The following is a 22922-nucleotide window of genomic DNA, read 5'->3' as shown; positions in this document are numbered from 1 at the left end:
TAACTTACATAATTATTCTGTATTTAACCAAAGCCATCTAATAAATTCACACCCAAAACTCCAGCAGCCCAGCTGGCCCTACCAAATCTGTATGTTTATACATACAGTAAACAATACCAAAATCCCAGTAATACCTATGAGAAGTCTATGAAAGAAACCTATTGAAATTAATCCTACCTGAAATACCATCTATTCCTACCTGAAAACCCATCCAGAAAGTTAGCTTCACTCAAAAAACAATTTACACAGAGTTAATAATACCAAGAAATAACACACCATATACCACCAATGAATATAATAGTGAAGGAAAAAAACCCCACATTTCAAACTTTTTTTAATTTAAACTAACTTCTTTTATCAGCTAGAACAAAAGATTTTGCCAGGACTGTAACAACAACTCCTTCTCCTTCTGAAATGTCCCTTCTCCTTCCCAAATTCCTTACAACTTCTGAGTTTAAATCCAAGCCAAAAGCAGAATTCGTGCACCTGTGCGTTCAATGCTCCTGTCAGATTCTCTCTTTCCCTCCACATCTTCTTACACTTTCAGTCTTCATGCTGTCCTGCTGTGATGAGTCTGACAGAAGAACAGGCACATGTTAACAGAGCATTTCCCTCCCCAGAGCTGGTTTCCTCAGCGCATTTCACTCAATCCCAAGCCTGCAATGATGCACGCTCACCTGAAGCAGGGGGAGAAATCTGTAAAGGTCACTAAATACATAAAAGCGCATCCCCATTGTTCCATTACTCAGCAGCCCATCCGGCCAAGGTCAGAGCTCGCTGCCCACCGAGGACACGGCAACCAGCAGGGCCCTTTCTCCCACTCTCCAGCACGGACCTGCGAAGCCACAGAGGAGTTTACAGAGACCGGGAGCCGGCGGGACGGGACGGGCGCCCGGCCCGACCTTCCAAAGCTGGCGGCAGCGACGGCGGCGAGAGCCACGGCCCCGCTCCGCCTCCTGCGCCGCCTGCCCGGGGCCGCCCCGCCGGAATTGTCCGGCCCGCGGTCGCTCCCAGCGCCTGGAGCGTGGCGGGCGCGGGCCCGGGGGCTGCAGCCCTGTTCCGATGCCGCTCGCTCCCGCCCCTCGCACTTCCTTCGCTCGGCAGCCGCGTCCTTCCGCCGCCCCCGGCACCCAGCGGCGAGAGGCAAGGCGCTGGCTCGGGGGGTGCAGTACCGCCCTTTGGACACAGGGGGGCAGACTCACCGGGGTGTGCTATTTTCTCCGCCTTTTTGGCCGCCATTTTGAGAAGGTCAAGCCAGTCCGAGACACCCGCGACACGCCACTCCCAACACGGCGGCCTCTCGGCTGCCTGTCGGCTCACAGCTGCAGTACCGCGCTCTGCCCACAAGGAGGCAGCACTGCCGCCCGCCCCAGACGGGGGCGCAGCGCGCCTCGGGGCTGCGGGCAGCGAAGGCGGCAAAAAAGAACAGGGGCGACCCCAGACAAAAACTGCTCTGAAATAAATGCCAAAAACCTGCCTCCTATCGAGCAAGAGTCAAACAAGCCCCCTTGATTTAAAGCCATGTTTAAATAAAAGTTTTATTTCTATTTTTCATATTTATAGTCACACGCATATTTATAGTGAACATTGATGTAGCATGTAATTTATACAATATATTCTGTCTATTCCTATTGTTTATATGTATTTCTCTGTGTTTTTATAAATATCTTTCTCTATTAATTGTATAGTTCTTATATAGTTCTTCTATAGCTTAAAACTACATTTCTAAAATACTTTTATTATTTAAAAAAAAATCCAATTCTAACTAAATAAATACCAGAAAACCCTTCTTTTAAACTATACTGAAATATTGTTATATTTAGAGCTTGCATGACTATATACACATTTATATTTCTAGTTTATATTGATGCATTATATTTAGAATATATATAATATGTATCCTGCTCAAATAATAGAGAGAAATTATTTATTAAATTACGTATCATATCTACTGCTAAACCTTGTTTTTTCCTTTATTTTTAATTTTTATATTAATCTTTAGCTATTTATGATATATTTATATACTTAGACTTCTACCTTTATATTATTTGTATTTATAATTTTTATACTAAAACCCCTGCTTTTGCCAAATGAAAAACAAAACCATCCTTTATTTTCAACTACTTGAAAAATACTTTTATAATTATAATTATCATATCAATCATTTGTTTTATAAGTATAGTACATCAATTGATATATCTATTTTATATCTATTTCCTATAATATACTAAAAAAGATATATACAGTATTACTTGTATTATGCGTAGTATCAATTGATGTTATTTTATATTTACAATTATTTAAAAATTTTATGTATACCTGCATATATTTGAAACACATTTCTATATTTATATTTGAGTTGGGTTGTGTCTATATTTATATTCTCTATCTACATATCTATAAATACACACAATACTCTAATTAAAAAAGATAATATCTTATTGTAACATATAATAACTTATGTTACAAGTAAAATTTTAAAAAAAGATCAAATATATAAAAACAAGAGAGGTTTATTCCCATTTCCACACATCTGTTTTGTTTAAATGTAGTTATAATATTACATTAGAAATCCAATTCCTAAATAAAATTACAATACAAAGAGCATTGAATTGCCAGCAATATCTTCGAAAAACATCAAGATACCTCCAACAGCCAAAAATCTGCCAGCCAAAAAACCACAAAACACTCTTTTCAATAACAAATTCTCATCATATCCGAAAAATGGAACCAAGATAAAAGAAAACCCTATAGAAACACGCACAGCAAATTACAACAACTACTAAAAAACGAAATCAAACCAACCTACTAAACTCCAAACAGTGCCACTGACCCTGAAGGTTACTAAAAAAAAATAAACAAAATTCTACCTCTACACTAACTCAAAGAATAACCAATCCTCTGTAAAAATAACAGCCGAACTACTTAACGAAATAGAAAAAATCTCAAGGTCTAAAAACTAAGAAAACAACTACTCAATACTACTTGAAAAGATCCACCATATAAATACCCAGATTCCCAAAATAAAACCGATGAACAACAATCAAACACATGAAAGAACAACAACAACAACAAAAATAATAAAAAAAAAACCAACAACAAAAAAAGCCCCAAAACCGAATAAACTTTCATTTTCAACAAAAATATTATTCCCAACGGAATAAACCCATAGTGCCTCAAGATATCAAAATAAAAATAACACCTAGAAACAAACACAAAGACTAAAGACAAACGTAACCATAAACAATGTCTCCCAAATTACCCGCAACCATAAAACATACACTACAATCAAACCAACCAAATAAATAAAAGCCCTGGAAGACGATAAACACACATGCAATTCTCGAGATTAAAAACCCGCTGCTATGAACGACACGACGCTACCTCAAAAGCCCACCGAAACAAACACTACCCGCTCACGCCAATAAAAGCCACCTCAACAGAATTAAAATCCGAACCGCTGCTTCGCGCTACGACCCGTAAAAACCATTGCGCGCCTTTCTAAACATAATACCCCGGCAAAAAAACCATATCCGACTACGAAACCCAATCCGAAACGAACCTTTATCATCCCCACCGGCACCGAGAACCGCAGCACTCAGGAAGAACCGTAGCCCTTAGCGTACCCCCGCTGCAAACCGAACACAGCGATGCAATCAATGCCGAAAAAGCGCCTCCGAACCGCGGCACCGCCCCAGCACTGCGAGCAGCCGAAGCCCGCGCTCGCTGCCGGCCCCGGACGGAGCGCGGCTCCCGCCAGGAGACCGGCTCCTCCGGCGGCTCCTCCGGCACGCGGGGCCGGCGCCGGCCCGGAGAGCCGCGCCCGCTGCCCCTGCCCGGCGGGGCCGGCACCGGGCCCGGGGGTGGCGGCGGCGCCCGAGCCCCGCGCCCGGAGCGGCCGGAGCGGCCGGCACCGCCCGGGCCGCCGCAGCAGCGCCCGCGCCGCCTCTGCCGCCCGTGGCCGGCCCGGCGCGGCTCCGCCACCGCCGCCCTTGGCCGGCCCGGCCGCGCCAAATCCCCCGTGCGCCCCGGCAGCTGCCCGGGCCTTGCCAGCGCCGCTCCCGAGCGGCAACGTTCCGGCCCGGGCCGCGGCCACCACAAGCGCCCTCCCATGCAGCGGCACGGCCCCCTTGCAGCCCTGCAAACGCTGCCACAGCTGCAGCTTCCCGCAACCGAACCCCGAAACTGACGCCGCAGGCGGGGCTCGCCTCCCTTCAACAAGGGCAAAGAAGTGTCCTCTCCCCTTCACGTTCGTCCCCTACGAGAGCACAAAAGAAGGGGCGCTCCTCAAATGAAAGCCTTCGACTGATGGCAAAGGGCCATTTCCACCTCCATTCAAAGCCTTGAAAAGGAGGGACACCACGGCTGCCCCCTCCATTTCAACCCTAGGGTGATGAAAATGGGGTGGCTGCCTTCAAACCAAACCCATAACACCACAAGAATACTTTTCCCATTCCCCTTCAAATAGAACGCAGGGATTCCCTGTCACCCCCGGGATACCCCCAACAGCCTGGAAAAGGCAGCTTTTCCTGCAATCAACGCCCTTAAAACCACAAGTGAAGAGGGATCCCCTCAGTTCAAACGCAGACAATAAAAGAAGAGGAGCTGCTTCCTCCTCCTTAATCCCTTTCGTCCTCATAAGCTCCATTTCTGCTCCTGGGGAAGCGGGGAGGGACTGGCAAGATGAAATTGCAAAGGGGAAGGACAAAATTCCCCGCTCCAAACCCACACGGGCTCACCTGCTCGGCTGCTGCTCCCCGGCACAAAGATTCGTCCCTCGGCACAAACCCCTCCACTCAGCAGCTCCATGCAAAAATGTACAGAGGCAAACTCTCCCCCCGTTAAAACCGCCTCGCCCCGGCAAGAGCCACCCCCTCATCATCCTCACAGCTCACACCTGGGCTGCTCCGAGCCCTCATCATCCTCACACTCACACCTGGGCTGCTCCGAGCCTCTCATCATCCTCACACTCACACCTGGGCTGCTCCGAGCCCTCATCATCCTCACACTCACACCTGGGCTGCTCCGAGCCCCCATCATATATTTGTCATATTTATATTCGCTTTTAGATTTAGAATTTATATTACTGTATAATATTTATTATATTGTATATTACATCTTTTCATGTTACTTACATAGATTTCTATTTCTATTTCTTTTTAAATTCATAGTTTAGTATTACATCTTTAGATTTTTATTATATATTTCTCTGTGCCAATTTAGATTTCTATAGTACTTATATTATTTATATTAAAACCCCTGCCTCTAACGAAAGAAAAACCAAAGACACCCCTTTATTTAAACCACATTTAAAATTTTAAAAATAATTTTGTTTGTCGTAATTCTATTCACATTTACATTTGTAATTTTCATTTATTATATTTATAGATATCTTATAGATTGGAGAGAATACCTTTTTATATAATAATAGATATATTTTTTTTCACAACATATTTCTTTTACTTATATTTACGTATATTAAATATTTATCGACATCGATATATATAGGATATAATTGGATTTCTATTTTTATACCTTTTATGAAATCTCCAGCCTATACCCCAATAAAAGCCAAACAATCCCCAATTTATTTAAACTAGATTTAAACATCAATCCTGTCACGGCTGCATTGCACAGCAGTGCCCCGAGCTAATCTGACACTTGTTCATCTCCTGTACCTGAGACTGAACCCGCTCACCTTGATCGCACCTGGCAGAACCATTTTCGTACCTTTTCCTGGCATTGCTTGGGTTTTCTCTTGCCTTTTTTGTGGCCTCTATTGCCTCTCTTTCTTGCCTTGTTTCTTGGGGCTTTTCCTCCCTTTTTCCTTGACGTTTTCTGGCATTTCTTGGGTTCTTTTCTTCGTTTCTTCTTGCCCATCTTGGGGGGTTTTTTCTGTTTGTTTCTGGGGTTTTTTTTCCGGAAATTTTCATCCCCATCCTGTTTTTTTTTTTTTTTTGTTTTTTTTTTTTTTTGTTTTTTTTTTTTTGTTTTTTTTTTTCTGATTTTATTTCTTGCCCATCTTGGGGATTTTTTCTGGGTTTTTTCTTGCGCATCTCCAAGTCTTTATCCTTTTTTTTTTTTTTTTTCCCCTGCGTTTCTCCTTGCCCTCCTTGGTTTTTTTTTTTTGGCCTGCCTGCCTTCCTTCCTTCCTGCCTTCCTATCCTTCTTTCTTTCTTTCTTCATTTCAGTTCCATTCCTTATTTTCTTGTTTTCCTTTTCTTTCTTTCTTTCCCTCTATGTCTAATCTTGGTTTTCCTTTCTAGCTTTAGAATAAAAAAGCAGCACTAAAAACTTTCGGGCTACCTGGCAGTAAAAAAAAAACTGCAAAACGAAAATGATGTAAAGAAAACTATTTACTCCCTGGGAGCCTGAAATTTTCTACTGCTGTACGTGACATAGAGCTTTTATTCCTTCTTATAGATAGTTGATATTTTATACTTACTTTATACAGCGCCCCCTGCCGTGTGATCCGGAGACCTGCAGGGAGAGCGCTGCGGCGTCCTTCGGTTCTGTTTAAAGAAACTCGGCTCAATTCGGCTTGCTTCGGCTCTTGGTCTAAACTCGTTTCAGTTCGGCTCTTCGGCCCAACTCGGCACGCTTGGGCTAAACTCGGTCACACTCGGCGCATTGTCTAAATGCGGCCAGTGTCGGCTACCCTCGGCTATCGATTCCAGTCGGCTATCATCGGCTCTTAGTGTAAACTCGGCTGTTTTCGGCCACACTCGGCTCTTCGGCTCAAGTCGGCTCTGTTCGGCCACACTCGGCTCTTCGGCTCAAGTCGCCTCTGTTCGGCCACACTCGGCTCTTCGCCTCTACCGAACAATTCGGCCCCGCTCGAAATATACCTATTTTTACATTGGAAGTATACATTTCTCTTAGGATTTTTACTTCTCTAACACTTGCAGGATTCAAAATAAAACCCCTGCGTCCACCCATACATGCCAAATACAAACCCCTTTCATTTCAACTGTATTTAATTTTTTTTTAAATAATATTTTTCAAATTTAGATCCACATTTATATTTAAATTCTATACTGATGTGTGTTCGATTTTGCATTTCTATTTTCCCATTTATTTATAAATTTATATTCTATGTTACAACTCTTCCTATTACTTCTATTTTTTTCGTATTTTTATTCAGATCTTTATATATTTATTATATCTTTCTGTGTGAGGATTTTTACTTCTGTAGCACTTCCATTATTTAAAATAAAACCCCTGCCTCCACCCACGTTAAAGCCAAAAAGAAAACCCTTTCTTCTCAACTGTATTTCAATATTTTTTAAAATTCTATTTTTCAGGTCCATATTCACATTTACATTTAAAATGTATACTTACGTATGCTGTTATTTGTATTCTCCATTACATCTCTTCCTATTATCTCTATTTACTTATATTTTGTGTTTATATCTATATTTATATCTTGATTGTATATCTCAATATTGAGAAATATATACCAATAATATCTACATTCATATCATTTCAAATAAAAACCCTGCCTCTAACCCAGTAAGAATAAAAAAAACCCCAACCCTTTCTTTCAAACAATATTTAAATAGGTTTTATCCTTATGTCTGATTTTTATATTCCTATTTGCATTTATAATGTACATTAATGTATATTGCTTACTTATACATTTATCTTTATCAATCTCAATTTGTACATAAATTTATATTCTATATTACATCTGATGCGAGCAGTTATATATTTTTATACATATTTTTATACATTGACTATATATTTCTGCGTCAAGATTTTTACTTCTGTAACACTTATTTAAAATAAAACCCCTGCCTCTACTTAAATAAAAGCCAAAAAATTCCCTTTCTTTTAAACTATACTTACCTATTTTTATATTTATAATCCCATTTATAATTTATATTGCCGTATCATGTTATTTTTATTCTATACTACAACTCTTCATATTACTTACCTATATTTATAGTTCAATTTGTAGTCATAGTTTAGCAATCTCCCTTTATATATTTATTATCTATTTCTATTTAAGATTCACATTTCTATAACACTTCTATCATTTAAAATAAAACTCCTGCCTCTAACCAAATAAAAACCAAGGACACTTCTTTATTTCAACCACATTTAAAATTTAACAAGTAACTTTATCTTTCAAAATTATAATCATATTTAGATTGATAATTTTTATTCATTATATTCATAGATATTATATATATCTTAGGGAGAATGCCCTCTAATATAATCATAGATAGAAAATTTCTGTATTGTATATTTCTTTTACTTAGATTTATTTAATATCAATATTTATAGATATTTGTATTTCCCTATATATTTGTATCTGAATTTTTATTTTTTTCTATTTATATGATTTATTAATAAAAACAGGTCTACAACCTAATAAAACCCCCAATTTAACTATATTTAAGTATTTTTATATTTACAATCTATATTTATATATCTTTGTGCATATATATAATAGACTATCATTTATCTATGTGATAATATCTTACAATTCCATACCATGAATTATAGTTTTATATATGTATCTGTTCTCTATATTTATGTTCACCACTCTAATGTAATATTTCTTTTTAAATGTATATTTATTTCTATTTTCATCTCTATATTAAACCATATAAATAAGCCACAACAATACCGTACCTTTGTCAGCACCAGCACGCAGCACACGCTCATCCCATCGCAGCACATCAAAACAAAACATATTTTTATCACTAACGGAACAAACATCCCACAACACTGAACCCTCATGAACACTCAAATAAACCTAACCCAAAATAAATTTTAAATCCCACTTCAACTAGCCCAAAACCTGCGCACATGCTCATCATAAACGTCCTCCTAAACCAGTATCTCAAAAACCCCAAAAACCTCAAATACACCTTGAAAATGACACAACTGCTAAGAAAAACAAACACCCACTAAAAATTAAACCAAACCAACTCACTAGACTCAAAACTGTACAACTGACCCTAAACAGTACTAAAAGAAGCCCCCAAAGCTCTACCTTTATGCTAATGCACAAATAAAAACCAATAATCTATAAAACTTAATTTAAAATTAAAAGAAAACTAATTCAAAGCATAAAAATAAAAAATCTAAACTGTTAAAATACTAAAAAATATCACTACCCAAATTAAAAAACATATTGCCTATAAAAACCCACCATGTAAATACCCCTGTCACCAAAAATAAAACTAAAAAAACCTATCGAACCAGAAAGAAAACGGAACTTAGGAAAACCAAAACCATAAGGTTCAAGTACTCACACCACATCCCTTACCGGACAGCAACTATAAACAACATCAAACCATACAATCAATTCTAAAAACCACCTTAAAACCACTACATTGAAAAACCTGTCAAAAATTAAACACTGCATTTAACAAAAGCTATCGAATAAATTCACACCCACAAACTCTGGCAGCCCAGCTGGCCCAACCAAAGCTGTATGTTTATGCATACAGTAAACAAAACCAAAACCCCAGTAATACCTATCAGAAGTCTATGAAAGAAACCTATTGAAATCAATCCTGCCTCAAATACAAACCAACCCATCCAGAAAGTTAGTTCACTCAAAAAACAACTTACACTGAGCTAATAATACCAAGAAATAAAACAACACACCATATACCACCAATGAATATAATAGTCAAGTAAAGAAAAACTACATTTTTTTTTCTTTTTGTTTTCTAAACTAACTTCTTTTATTAGCTAGAACAAAAGATTTTGCCAGGACTGTAACAACAACTTCTTCTCCTCCTTCTCCTTCTGAAATGTCCCTTTCCCAAATTCCTTACAACTTCTGAGTTTACATCCAAGCAAAAGCGAAATTCGTGCACTTGTGCGTTCGATGCTCCTGTCAGATTCTCTGTTTCCCTCCACATCTTCTTACACTTTCAGTCTTCACCCTGTCCTGCCGTGATGAGTTTGACGGAAGAATTGGTAAACGTTAAGAGAGGCTTTCCCTGCCTCCCTCCCCAGCGCTGGTTTCCTTAGTGCATTTCATTCAATCCCAAGCCGGCAATGATACACGCTCACCTCAAGGCTCATGTTATGAACAAAAATTCAGTTAATATTTTTTTTGTGAGACGGAGTTGCAGGGACGCCATCAGGTCGGTCTCTGCCAGGATACTTAGTGCTTTGTTATTGTAATACCGGGTCGTTGAGGCTTATCTCTTCTTTTGTATTAGTAAAAAGCCTGGCTGGGTGCGGTGGACCCTTCCCCCGAGGCTGTGCTCTCTTACAACATAGGGAAGACACCTGAAAGGGTGGGGGGGGTTATGCAAAGTGACTCCAAAGTCCAGAATGCTTTGTGGGACCCCGACTCGAAATGCAACGAGAAAACCCCAAAAACAACGAGCCAATTACGAATTGAGAGACTAAGGTGATGTCTGGATGTGAGGAGCCAAGTGCTGAGCCTGCAGAGATGCGGAGCCCCTCTCGCCCTGACCTTGGGAGTCGTCCCCAGCGCTGAGACTGAGGGGACCGCACTGACAACGCAACATCTAAAAGGGACATCAAGCCCTAAAAAGCTCCCACGAGGACTGGATCCCTGGCTCTGCTCCTAGTGGGGCTCATTAGGCGGTGACCGCACTCGCGCTAATTAGCGCGCACGAGAGCAGCGGGCTCGGTTCGGCTGAGCTCGGCTCCGTTCAGGCAGCCTCGCAAGCCTGGCCTCGGTTCGCTCGAGGCCGTCAGGTTCGGCCGGTCTCGCCTTGCTTCGGCTGAGCTCGTTCCATTCGGCCGAAGGAGGCGTCGTTCGATCGTGTTTTTACAAATATCTTTCTCTATAGATTGTATATTTCTATATTTAGATTTATACTTCTATAATACTTCTATTATTCCAAATAAAAACCCCGTCTCTAACCAAATAAATACAAAAAACAACCTTCTTTTAAACGAGATTGAAATATTTTTATACTTAGTATAATTATATTCCCATTCATATTTATAGTTTCTTTTGATGCAGTGTACTAATTATATATAATATATGTAAAGTTCTAGAAATGTATTTAAATTATTATTTATATTATGTGTCATATCTACTGCTACAACTAACTTTATATATATATCTGTATTTATTTATGATATATTCCTGTACTTAGATTTCTACATTTATATTGTTTGTATTTATAATTTTTATAATCAAAACCCTGCCTATTGACAAATAAAAACAACCTGCTTTATTTAGCTATTTAAAAAAATATTTTCATGATTATAATTTTCATGTTTATATTTATAATTTATTCTAGATTACATGAGAACACACCTGCTCCTGCACCCCAGTGGGGCTTCCTCTCCTGGGGACCTTGGGGTGCCCCAATGGCATCAGAGCCCCGAGTCTTCACCCCCCTCTCCTCTATTTAGAAACTACACAGGAACTTTTTTCTGGAAACAAAGACATTACCTAAATCCTCTCCCCGTGTCCCAGACAGATAGATGTTCAGTTATTAGTTGGCTGGGCAGCAGTTTCTTAAATAGAATGATAAACAAGATGTGAACGTTTTAGCTACAAGCAAATAGGCAAATCTGAACAAGGTACCGATGGCCAGCCACCAAAGTTATTTTGAAGCAATTTTTTAAACAATAAAATACTGCTACCACAAAAATAAAGCAAAAAGCTAACTACTGGCTAAGAAAAAATTAACTTTTGACAACAACAACATTCCAACCACACAGGCTTTTTTCCCAATATCATACCTTATAACTACCTCTCTTGGGAATTCTCATCATGTATCCCAAAAGGAATAAATACCTTAGAGCGTCCTAAAGCAAAAAGTAGCACACATGAGCTCCTCACACTCCCGGCAGTGCACTGAGCTCCTCACACTCCAGCGCAGCGTGCACTGAGTCTGCAACAAATTCTGCTCAGTGAGGGTCTGCAAACAAAGGTTCAACTGATGAACTGAACTGATTTTATAGGGATGTTTTCTAAGCACAGAAGCACAAAAAAGAACAAGCAGTAATAATTCTTAAATAAATCTGCAAGTTTTATTTAGCATATATGCGAGTGATTTCCACCCTGTGGCTTCTCACTTTGATTGGTCTGTAGGTTCAGGAAGATGACAATGCACACTCTGCCTTCCCTGAGCCCCCACGGCAGCTGAGCGCTGCTCCGTGTGCTCAGATCGTCAGGAGCTGGATTACACGTACCCGGACGGACTGCAACTGCTCTGCTGCAGATTCAGGAGACGACGGCAGAGAGGGGCTGGCCGAGGCGTCGTCCGAATTCCATTTCTGTGTGACGAGAAGCGGTTTGTTCCCAACAGCTGCAACATCCCCGGCTCGCTTCCGTGGTGAGTACCGATGGCAGACAAATGGCAGCCCGAGGAAATCGTGTTCAGGGCTCTAAGTGGCTGGGACAGGGTCTGATGTTTTGTTTTGTATCTGTATGACGATTAGTACGACAGGGCTCTGAGGGATGACATGGCAACACAGAATTAAAAACTCCTCGATAGGATTACATTGACTTCTAGGAAAAGACAAAAGCCTATCACCCTTCTGAAATCTACTTTTAATCCAAAGCACACGGATTGTCACTATACTGCACCTTCCAGCTTTTCAAAGCAGCTTACTTCTGAAGACCAGGAAACATTGATTTCTACAGAAACAATGGGCAACCCCCAGGTTAATTTAAGCACTACTCTTTAATAGGGGATCTGCCAGCGTGCCAGTCCAGCTTCAAGTGCGCTTTATTTCAGTCTAACATCCCCACAAAATTCTTCTCACATCTTCCAACCCTGAAATCTTCTTTTTTCCCTAAGGCTTCTCATCATTAGCAATTTCCAAGTAACATGGTATTTTTACAACATTCAAAAATGTCATGCTGGACTGTGCTAGAGAGTAATCTGCAAATATAAGCTTAGCAAAGATTGAATTGACTTGTCCAGAGAAAAAACCTACAAGTGAACACCCACACCTGCCTACAAAGAGCTAACAAGCCCCTGGCAGCTACCAGCATCAAAGCACAGTGGATGTTTCTAATAGAGGGTAAGGATAACAATACCACCTTTTGTTCTCTCCAGCTTGTTTTCCCTGCAGTCATATTTTGCTTCTTATGATTGTTTTAGTCTCTGTATCTTTTTGGACAGCACCGAGCCTGACGACAAGGACACGAGAGTCTTTCCCTGCCGTAGGGAGAGAACCAGGAAAACAGTTAAAAAAAGAACAGGGTAGTTTGAAATTCATACTTCCAGTGAGAAGCAGCGCCTAACAAACAGAACAAAAGCAAACAAAGCACGATACCTCCCTGGGGACAGAAGACTTATAAACCCTCCAGGATTTACGACCAACCCCTTCAGGACAGCAGCCAAGTGTCCCATGAGGTGGTCCTGCACCAAAGAACGATCTGACAGGTTCCAAAGAGTCAAATGCACAATATTTTGCAAAGCCGTGAAATCTTGCAAAATAACAAAAATACAGTTGATATAAACTACAGGGCAAGAGTACAAGTGTTCGCTTTAAGAGCTGGAACCATCCAGGTGAGCACCTGATAACTGGATCCTCACCAGAGTTTGAACCCTTCGGTACACAGAAGGGTTTTCCCCAGAAATTTCACAGACTGAGTTTTGATAGAAGCACATTTGCCAGATCCTCAGAAGCATCACCCATTCTCCAGGTGTCTGGAGAGAACTGCAAATGGCTCTCACGTAGTTTGAGCTGGTTCTCCAAGGTCTCAGGGTGAGTTTCACCAGATGCAACCAAATCGGGCGACTCCCAGTGGGACAGAAGGAACCCAAAGTTTGGGTAAGCAGAGCTGCAGCAAATACTGAGGAAACAAACATAACAGCGTAAAAAAATAATAAACCATCCTTTTTTTTTCTCTTGCTTTTGTTTTTTTCTTATTCAGATCAGCATAGCAACTAAAGAGAAGGTGAAAAACTCACCATTACTGAACATTTCATCATCTGTAAGCCGAGCATCCTTAGCACAGAGGACTCCAAAGTTAAAATTCACCGATCCCTGGGAAATAAAACCAAATATTGTATGATAAACAGTCAAACAGCAGACATAAAAATTTGTTTCCTCTAAGGACTTTCAGGTATGTATGTATCTCTGCATACATCCTACACATTAGAACGTACACTTTATACCATCACCTAATACATAATATTTTACCTTTAAATTCTGATAGTATAGCATGAATTTTTAACTTAAATTGGTGATCTATTATTATTAAGTTGGTACTGAAAGTTATTTCTGCTGTCACGTTCAAAAAAACATTTTTTTTTTTTTACTGTAATGAGGAATCGATTTCAAAGTCATCACAAGCCCATCAAAATACAAAGCTGTATTCACTGGACGGGTCTGTGAGCTAGAAGTAGTTAGGCTTGTACTTCCCTCTTGTTCTTCCAGAACCGATAAATCCTGTCAACAAAACCAGGATCTTTAGCCCACTGCCGTGAAAGATTCTACAAGGATGATGGTTTGATTTGTGTTTACAAGTTTTGATTTGAAATGGCCAGTTCAATGGATAAAGACAGTTTCAGTAGTATTACGTTACTATTATTATTATTATTTCTATTATTATTTTTACTATTACTACTACTATTATTATCACCTGCTACTGGAAGAAACAAACCAGTCGTACCTATACTTAATTACTTTTATTTCCAGAAAATAATAAAGAAAAAGAACCAAACCAAAAAAAGTCACTTCCTACCTTTTATATCAAGGGATGAAAAACTTCTCTTGGGCTCTTCTCCAATTTATCAAGACTCATAGCACTGAAAGGCAAACAAAACAGTGCTTTATAGAAGGGCAAGTGCACATTTCAAGGCTGAACCACCAACCGATTGCAGTGACAGCAGTTACAACATGAATCGTTCCGAGAGCCTCTGTTAAATGCAATGTTCTGTGGAACTGCCATTTCTTTCCCAAAATACTAACTTCCAACACTTCCTAAACGTATTTTGTATTTTAAAACAACAGAAGTTAGTGAGACACTGTGTGGAGGTCAGGTTTAAATTTATTTCCTTCTAAAGCACAGAGCTCTGTTCCATCACCCTTCACTTCGGCTCTGCACTGAATCACGGTGAGCATTTGAGGAGTGCTCAATAACCAATTCTATTTCTCTCTTTTTCTAGTTCTCTCTATTCCTGAATAATTAAAGACAAGTCCAATGAAAAATGACAAGTTCAGCATCAAAGTCACACTTTTTCCCTTTGTCTGGTCAAGAACAGGCTCTAAATCCACTTAGTGCTGCCTGCAACGATTAAGACGTGCAAAACCATTTTTACATGCTTTATAGGTTTATCATAAAAGGCACAGAACGAAAGCTCTGAATTACAGGAAAAGGTACACAGTCAAATATCTAAAGGGATCACTTATTTGTAAATGCATACCTTGATAGAGATCGCACTGAGAACGTTTCTGTGGGACTCTAAGGGAGACATATTTTCTGAGTACCCTGCAAACAAGAAAAGCTAGGATATATTACAGGACATACCCACTTTTTCTATAGGCAAATAGGATTTTTAATAAAAACAACTCAGTTGAAAAAGAAAGAAGAAAACCAAGGTCATTTTACTCAGCTATATTTACTCCCGATTTAGAGGGAAAAAAAAAGTCACGGGTGCTGCAAAGAAAAAAAAAGTGAACCATAAACGCCTACAGTACAATTTTAAAACAAGTGCTTGGATAAAAGAATCTCATGGAACGTGAAGTAGAAAAAAAGTGAAACCACTATCAGACCTGCCTATTTTCTCACCTTTGTACAAGAAAATCCTAAAAGCACTATAAAGTCACTGCCTAAAACCAGTCATGGGATGTAACCAAGAACAATTTAGGCATTTGCTAATCTAGACAGAAACCTTTTCTGGATGCTAGTGTCAAATCACAAGTTTTGTCTTTCAGAAGCCCGACAATGCTGGAAAGCACTTTCCCTGGGGCTGGGGAGGGCAGGGGCAGAAGGGGATGAGTTTGCAGATCGCACCTGTGCCATCGGAAGGATACAGCCCGCCTGCTCCCTGCGCTGGGCATTTTCCCGGCCATCTCTGGCTTTACCGCTCAGCGCCGCTCCATCCGTTTGCATGGCAGAAAGAGCCTCGAGCACTAGCGCAGGCAGCAGCCCAGTCATTCCGGCGATATGGCAGCGCTCTCTGCTCGCAACGCCCAACACGCGGCGGAGCCGCCTCCGCCCGCAGCACCGGCAGCAGCCCGAGGGAGACGGCTGCAGCTCGGGGGCTGCTGCGCCTCCGCCAGCCTGAGGGCAGCCGCCCCACCGGGACCGCGGGAGCGCCCGGCGCCGCTCGCCCGGGGCGGCTCCTGCAGCTCCCGGCCCGCGGCAGCAAAGCACCGCCTCGCCCTCCGCCATCGCTACCGCTCAGTAAGGCCGAAGAACCGGGCCGACGCTCCTTCCGCGCTGCTCAGCTCCGTGCGGGCGGCCAGACGGAGGTTTCGCCCCTCCGGCGTCGCCGCCGCGGCGCCGGGAGCTGCCCGCGCACAGCCCCGCGCGGCCGCCTGGCACGCCAGCCACTCCGGTGCCGCGCCAGCCGTTGCGTCACACGCCTCGCCGGCAGCAGGGCCTGCCGGGAGTTGTAGTCTCGGGCTGACAGCCACTGCTCCGTCCTCCGCCACCGGGAGCTGCAGTCCCTCCCGGGCATCAAACGGGTCCTTCGCCCCTGGGCGGGGAAGGACCTGAGGCAGCAACGCTCCTCCCGAATGCCCTCTCTTTTTCGCTCCAACTCTTTTTTCTTTTTTCACTCTGCTTTTCACCCCTTCCCTTCCCTCTGGTGCTCCTGATTCCTTTCCTTTCCTTCCCTTTCCTTTTCCTTTCCTTTCCTTTCCTTCTGTTTCTGATCTTGGTTTTCCTTTCTAGCTTAAGAATAAAAAAGCAGCAGTAGAAACTTTCAGGCTACCTGGGAGTAAAAAAAACCTGCAAAACGAAAATGATGTAAAGAAAACTATTTATTCCCTGGGAGCCTGAAATTTTCTACTGCTGCACATGACATAGAGCTTTTATTTCTTCTTATAGATAGTTGATATTTTATACTTACTTTATACAGCGCCCCCTGCCGTGTGCCCCGGAGACCTGCAGGGAGAGCGCTGCGGCGTCCTTCGGTTCTGTTTCAAGAAACTCGGCTCAATTCGGCTTGGTTCGGCTCTTGATCTAAACTCGTTTCAGTTCGGCTCTACGGCCGAACTCGGCACGGTTGGACGAAACTCGGTCACATTCGGCGCATTGTCTAAATGCGGCCAGTGTCGGCTACCCTCGGCTATCGATTCCAGTCGGCTATCCTCGGCTCTTGGTGTAAACTCGGCTGTTTTCGGCTACACTCGGCTCTTCGGCTCAAGTCGGCTCTGTTCGGCCACACTCGGCTCTTCGGCTCCAGTCGCCTCTTTTCGGCAACACTCGGCTCTTCGCCTCTTCCGAACAATTCGGCCCCGCTCGAAATATACCTATTTTTACATTGGAAGTATACATTTCTCTTAGGATTTTTACTTCTCTAACACTTGCAGGATTCAAAATAAAACCCCTGCGTCCACCCATACATGCCAAATACAAACCCCTTTCATTTCAACTGTATTTCATTTTTTTTTTTAATAATATTTTTCAAATTTAGATCCACATTTATATTTAAATTCTATACTGATGTGTGTTCGATTTTGCATTTCTATTTTCCCATTTATTTATAAATTTATATTCTCTGTTACAACTCTTCCTATTACTTCTATTTTTTTTTCGTATTTTTATTCAGATCTTTATATATTTATTATATCTTTCTGTGTGAGGATTTTTACTTCTGTAGCACTTCCATTATTTAAAATAAAACCCCTGCCTCCACCCACGTTAAAGCCAAAAAGAAAACCCTTTCTTCTCAACTGTATTTCAATATTTTTTAAAATTCTGTTTTTCAGGTCCATATTCACATTTACATTTAAAATGTATACTTACGTATGCTGTTATTTGTATTCTCCATTACATCTCTTCCTATTATCTCTATTTACTTATATTTTGTGTTTATATATATATTTATATCTTGATTGTATATCTCAATATTGAGAAATATATACCAATAATATCTACATTCATATCATTTAAAATAAAAACCCTGCCTCTAACCCAGTAAGAATAAAAAAAACCCCAACCCTTTCTTTCAAACAATATTTAAATAGGTTTTATCCTTATGTCTGATTTTTATATTCCTATTTGCATTTATAATGTACATTAATGTATATTGCTTACTTATACATTTATCTTTATCAATCTCAATTTGTAAATAAATTTATATTCTACATTACATCTGATGCGAGCAGTTATATATTTTTATACATATTTGTATACATTGATTACATATTTCTGCGTCAAGATTTTTACTGCTGTAACACCTATTTAAAATAAAACCCCTGCCTCTACTTAAATAAAAGCCAAAAAATTCCCTTTCTTTTAAACTATACTTACCTATTTTTATATTTATATTCCCATTTATAATTCATATTGCCGTATCATGTTATTTCTATTCTATACTACAACTCTTCATATTACTTACCTATATTTAGAGTTCAATTTGTAGTCATAGTTTAGCAATCTCCCTTTATATATTTATTATCTATTTCTATATTAAGATTCACATTTCTATAACACTTCTATTATTTAAAATAAAACTCCTGCCTCTAACCAAATAAAAACGACCGGATAAACCCTTCTGGCACGTTGAAACCATAGAGACGGCAGCTGGGAGGACTGGAAATTGTCTCCGCCTTCTTGAAACCATAGAGAGAAGGGACGGGACGACCGGATAAACCCTTCTGGCACGTTGAAACCATAGAGACGGCAGCTAGGAGGACCGGAAATTGTCTCCGCCATCTTGTAACCATAGAGAGAAGGGACGGGACGACCGCGTAAACCCTTCTGGCACGTTGAAACCATAGAGACGGCAGCTCGGAGGACCGGAAATTGTCTCCGCCATCCTGAAACCATAGAGAGAAGGGACGGGACGACCGGAAAACCCTTCTGGCACGTTGAAACCATAGAGACGGCAGCTCGGAGGACCGGAAATTGTCTCCGCCATCCTGAAACCATAGAGGCGGGGGACGGGAATTTATTACTAATTTTTTATATATCTGTATATAGTTGCAATACATTTCTATATTTGCATTTGTGTTTGGGTTGTATTTCCATTTATATTCTCTATTCATATATCTGTATACATACACAATGCTCTATTAAAAATAGAATAACTAATTGCAACATATAATGACTTATGTTCCATGTTAAATTTTAAAAATTGACCGAATATATAAAAATAACGTTGGCTCATTCCCATTTCTGCACATCTATTTCTTTTGTTTCAATATAGTGAGAGTTATAATTGTGTATTTAAAATCCAATTCCTAAATGAAATGACAGAACAAACAGCATTAAATTCCCACCAATATCTTCCAAAAACATCGAGACACCCGAACATCCAAACAAGCGTCAGAGAAAAAACAAAGAACACTCTTGTCAATAACAATTCTCATCACGACCGAAAAATGGAACCAAAAGAAAAGAAAACCCTATAGAAACACACAGAGCAAATTACAAAGGGTACTAAAAAAAAGTCAAACCAATCTTCTAAACTCCAGACAGTGCCACTCACCCTGAACGTTACTAAAAAAAAAAAAAAAGACAAAATTCTACCTCTACACTAACTCAAAGAATAACCAATCCTCTGTAAAAATAACTTTAAAAACTGAACTAATTAACAAAATGGAAAACATCTCAACCGCTAAAAATTAAGAAATTAACTACCCTAGTAAAAACATACTTTAAAAACCCACCATATAAATACCCATGTTCCCAAAAAAAACCCTGAGAAACAATACTCAAATACATTAAAAGACAAAAACAATAAAAGAAAATGAAGAAACCACCAACAAGAATAATCCCAAAACCCAAAAAAACTTAAATCTGCAACAAAAATATTATTCCCAACTGAATAAACCCATAGTGCCTCAAGCTATCAAAATAAAAATAACACCTAGAAACAAACACAAAGCCTAAAGACAAACGTAACCATAAACAATGTCTCCCAAATTACCGCAACCATAAAACATACACTACAATCAAACAAACCAAATAAATAAAAGCCCTGGAAGACGATAAACACACATGCAATTCGCGAGATCAAAAACCCGCTGCTATGAACGACACGACGCTACCTCAAAAGCCCACCGAAACAAACACTACCCGCTCACGCCAATAAAAGCCACCTCAACAGAATTAAAATCCGAACCGCTGCTTCGCGCTACGACCCGTAAAAACCATTGCGCGCCTTTCTAAACATAATACCCCGGCAAAAAAAACATATCCGACTACGAAACCCAATCCGAAACGAACCTTTATCATCCCCACCGGCACCACTCAGGAAGAACACCGCAGCCCTTAGCGTACGCCCGCTGCAAACCGAACACAGCGATGCAATCAATGCCGAAAAAGCGCCTCCGAACCGCGGCACCGCCCCAGCACTGCGAGCAGCCGAAGCCCGCGCTCGCTGCCGGCCCCGGACGGAGCGCGGCTCCCGCCAGGAGACCGGCTCCTCCGGCGGCTCCTCCGGCACGCGGGGCCGGCGCCGGCCCGGAGAGCCGCGCCCGCTGCCCCTGCCCGGCGGGGCCGGCACCGGGCCCGGGGGTGGCGGCGGCGCCCGAGCCCCGCGCCCGGAGCGGCCGGAGCGGCCGGCACCGCCCGGGCCGCCGCAGCAGCGCCCGCGCCGCCTCTGCCGCCCGTGGCCGGCCCGGCGCGGCTCCGCCACCGCCGCCCTTGGCCGGCCCGGCCGCGCCAAATCCCCCGTGCGCCCCGGCAGCTGCCCGGGCCTTGCCAGCGCCGCTCCCGAGCGGCAACGTTCCGGCCCGGGCCGCGGCCACCACAAGCGCCCTCCCATGCAGCGGCACGGCCCCCTTGCAGCCCTGCAAACGCTGCCACAGCTGCAGCTTCCCGCAACCGAACCCCGAAACTGACGCCGCAGGCGGGGCTCGCCTCCCTTCAACAAGGGCAAAGAAGTGTCCTCTCCCCTTCACGTTCGTCCCCTACGAGAGCACAAAAGAAGGGGCGCTCCTCAAATGAAAGCCTTCGACTGATGGCAAAGGGCCATTTCCACCTCCATTCAAAGCCTTGAAAAGGAGGGACACCACGGCTGCCCCCTCCATTTCAACCCTAGGGTGATGAAAATGGGGTGGCTGCCTTCAAACCAAACCCATAACACCACAAGAATACTTTTCCCATTCCCCTTCAAATAGAACGCAGGGATTCCCTGTCACCCCCGGGATACCCCCAACAGCCTGGAAAAGGCAGCTTTTCCTGCAATCAACGCCCTTAAAACCACAAGTGAAGAGGGATCCCCTCAGTTCAAACGCAGACAATAAAAGAAGAGGAGCTGCTTCCTCCTCCTTAATCCCTTTCGTCCTCATAAGCTCCATTTCTGCTCCTGGGGAAGCGGGGAGGGACTGGCAAGATGAAATTGCAAAGGGGAAGGACAAAATTCCCCGCTCCAAACCCACACGGGCTCACCTGCTCGGCTGCTGCTCCCCGGCACAAAGATTCGTCCCTCGGCACAAACCCCTCCACTCAGCAGCTCCATGCAAAAATGTACAGAGGCAAACTCTCCCCCCGTTAAAACCGCCTCGCCCCGGCAAGAGCCACCCCCTCATCATCCTCACAGCTCACACCTGGGCTGCTCCGAGCCCTCATCATCCTCACACTCACACCTGGGCTGCTCCGAGCCCCATCATATATTTGTCATATTTATATTCGCTTTTAGATTTAGAATTTATATTACTGTATAATATTTATTATATTGTATATTACATCTCTTCATGTTACTTACATAGATTTCTATTTCTATTTCTTTTTAAATTCATAGTTTAGTATTACAACTTTAGATTTTTATTATATATTTCTCTATGCCGGTTTAGATTTCTATAGTACTTATATTATTTAAAATAAAACCCCTGCCTCTAACGAAAGAAAAACCACAGACACCCCTTTATTTAAACCACACTTAAAATTTTAAAAATTATTTTGTTTGTCGTAATTCTATTCACATTTACATTTGTAATTTTCATTTATTATATTTATAGATATCTTATAGATTGGAGAGAATACCTTTTATATAATAATAGATATATTCTTTTTACACAACATATTTCTTTTACTTATATTTACGTATATTAAATATTTATCGATATCGAGATATATAGGATATAATTGGATTTCTATTTTTATACCTTTTATGAAATCTCCAGCCTATACCCCAATAAAAGCCAAACAATCCCCAATTTATTTAAACTAGATTTAAACACAAATCCTGTCACGGCTGCATTGCACAGCAGTGCCCCGAGCTAATCTGACACTTGTTCATCTCCTGTACCTGAGACTGAACCCGCTCACCTTGATCGCACCTGGCAGAACCATTTTCGTACCTTTTCCTGGCATTGCTTGGGTTTTCTCTTGCCTTTTTTATGGCCTCTATTGCCTCTCTTTCTTGCCTTGTTTCTTGGGGCTTTTCCTCCCTTTTTCCTTGACGTTTTCTGGCATTTCTTGGGTTCTTTTCTTCGTTTCTTCTTGCCCATCTTGGGGGTTTTTTTCTCTTTGTTTCTGGGGTTTTTTTCCATTAATTTTCATCCCCATCCAGGTTTTTTTTTTTTTTGTTTTTGTTTTTTCTGATTTTATGTTTTTTCTGATTTTATTTCTTGCCCATCTTGGGGATTTTTTCTGGGTTTTTTCTTGCGCATCTCCAAGTCTGTATCCTTTTTTTTTTTTTTTTTTTTTTTTTTTTTTCCCTGCGTTTCTCCTTGCCCTCCTTGGTTTTTTTTCTTTGGCCTGCCTGCCTTCCTTCCTTCCTGCCTTCCTGTCCTTCTTTCTTTCTTCCTTTCAGTTCCATTCCTTATTTTCTTGTTTTCCTTTTCTTTCCTTCTTTCCCTCTATGTCTAATCTTGGTTTT

At 41.5% G+C, this 22922-nt stretch overlaps 2 long non-coding RNA genes across 2 annotated transcripts; both read right to left on the bottom strand.

Annotated features, from left to right (window-relative positions):
* Nucleotides 1-12627: 12627 nt before the first annotated feature.
* On the bottom strand, nucleotides 12628-14838 carry LOC141729513 (uncharacterized). Its single transcript, XR_012581018.1, has 3 exons — nucleotides 14663-14838; nucleotides 13887-13962; nucleotides 12628-13768 (listed from the first exon to the last, which is right to left on the bottom strand). It is a non-coding gene; the product is annotated as an uncharacterized LOC141729513 (long non-coding RNA).
* A 290-nt stretch (nucleotides 14839-15128) lies between these two features.
* On the bottom strand, nucleotides 15129-20688 carry LOC141729736 (uncharacterized). The gene is made up of 3 exons (XR_012581186.1): nucleotides 20324-20688; nucleotides 16998-19014; nucleotides 15129-15409 (listed from the first exon to the last, which is right to left on the bottom strand). It is a non-coding gene; the product is annotated as an uncharacterized LOC141729736 (long non-coding RNA).
* Nucleotides 20689-22922: the final 2234 nt, after the last annotated feature.

The sequence above is a fragment of the Zonotrichia albicollis genome, chromosome 7 (assembly GCF_047830755.1).
Source record: "Zonotrichia albicollis isolate bZonAlb1 chromosome 7, bZonAlb1.hap1, whole genome shotgun sequence".
NCBI lineage: Eukaryota > Metazoa > Chordata > Aves > Passeriformes > Passerellidae > Zonotrichia > Zonotrichia albicollis.
The sequence above is the reverse complement of the archived record's forward strand: the minus strand, read 5'-3'. Positions and strand labels throughout refer to the sequence as shown.